The sequence below is a fragment of the Halictus rubicundus genome, unplaced genomic scaffold (genome assembly GCF_050948215.1).
Source record: "Halictus rubicundus isolate RS-2024b unplaced genomic scaffold, iyHalRubi1_principal scaffold0089, whole genome shotgun sequence".
Lineage (NCBI taxonomy): Eukaryota > Metazoa > Arthropoda > Insecta > Hymenoptera > Halictidae > Halictus > Halictus rubicundus.
The window spans coordinates 50,124-51,840 of NW_027488630.1; positions in this window are offsets into that span (position 1 = coordinate 50,124).

A 1,717-nucleotide genomic window follows, 5' to 3' on the forward strand; every position below is an offset into this window, starting at 1 on the left:
CTATTATTTACCGAGTTATTAGTTAATAATGGACGGATGTACTATTCCGTCGACACAACTCTGGACATTTTTCCAAGTCCCATCGCTAAGAGGAATCTTTTCCCGTTTCGGTCCTAGACGATTTTAGACGTGATATCACTGTAATAAAGACTGTTTCTAACAATATATATCATAACACCAAACCCGCTACTACTATTATTTACCGAGTTATTAGCAAATAATGGACGGATGTACTACTCCGTCGACACAACTCTGGAAATTTTTCCAAGTCAAACCACTAAGAGGAAACTTTTTCCGTATCGGTCCTAGACGATTTTAGACGTGATATCACTGTAATAAAGACGCTTTCTAACAATATATATCATAACACCAAACTCGCTACTACTATTATTTACCTAGTTATTAGCAAATAATGGACGGATGTACTACTCCGTTGACACAACTCTGGAAATTTATCCAAGTCCCACCGCTAAGAGGAAACTTTTTCCGTATCGGTCCTAGACGATTTTAGACGTGATATCACTGTATTATAGACGCTTTCTAACAATATATATCATAACACCAAACTCGCTACTACTATTATTTACCGAGTTATTAGCAAATAATGGACGGATGTACTACTCCGTTGACACAACTCTGGAAATTTATCCAAGTCCCACCGCTAAGAGGAAACTTTTTCCGTATCGGTCCTAGACGATTTTCGACGTGATATCACTGTATTATAGACGCTTTCTAACAATATATATCATAACACCAAACTCGCTACTACTATTATTTACCGAGTTATTAGCAAATAATGGACGGATGTACTACTCCGTCGACACAACTCTGGAAATTTATCCAAGTCCCATCGCTAAGAGGAATCTTTTTCCGTATCGGTCCTAGACGATTTTAGACGTGATATCACTGTATAATAGACGGATTCTAACAATATATATCATAACACCAACCTCGCAACTACTATTATTTACCGAGTTTTTAGTTAATAATGGACGGATGTACTACTCCGTCGACACAACTCTGGACATTTTTCCAAGTCCCATCGCTAAGAGGAATCTTTTTCCGTATCAGTCCTAGACGATTTTAGACGTGATATAACTGTAATAAAGACGGTTTCTAACAATATATATCATAACACCAATCTCGCTACTACTATTATTTACCGAGTTATTAGCAAATAATGGACTAATGTACTACTCCGTCGACACAACTCTGGAAATTTATCCAAGTCCCACCGCTAAGAGGAATCTTTTTCCGTATCGGTCCTAGACGATTTTAGACGTGATATCACTGTAATAAAGACGGTTCCTAACAATATATATTATAACACCAACCTCGCTACTACTATTATTTACCGAGTTATTAGCAAATAATGGACGGATGTACTACTCCGTCGACACAACTCTGGAAATTTATCCAAGTCCCATCGCTAAGAGGAATCTTTTTCCGTATCAGTCCTAGACGATTTTAGACGTGATATCACTGTAATAAAGACGGTTTCTAACAATATATATCATAACACCAAACTCGCTACTACTATTATTTACCGAGTTATTAGCAAATAATGGACGGATGTACTACTCCGTCGACACAACTCTGGAAATTTTTCCAAGTCCCACCGCTAAGAGGAAACTTGTTCCGTATCGGTCCTAAACGATTTTCGACGTGATATCACTGTATAATAGACGGATTCTGACAATATATATCATAACACCAA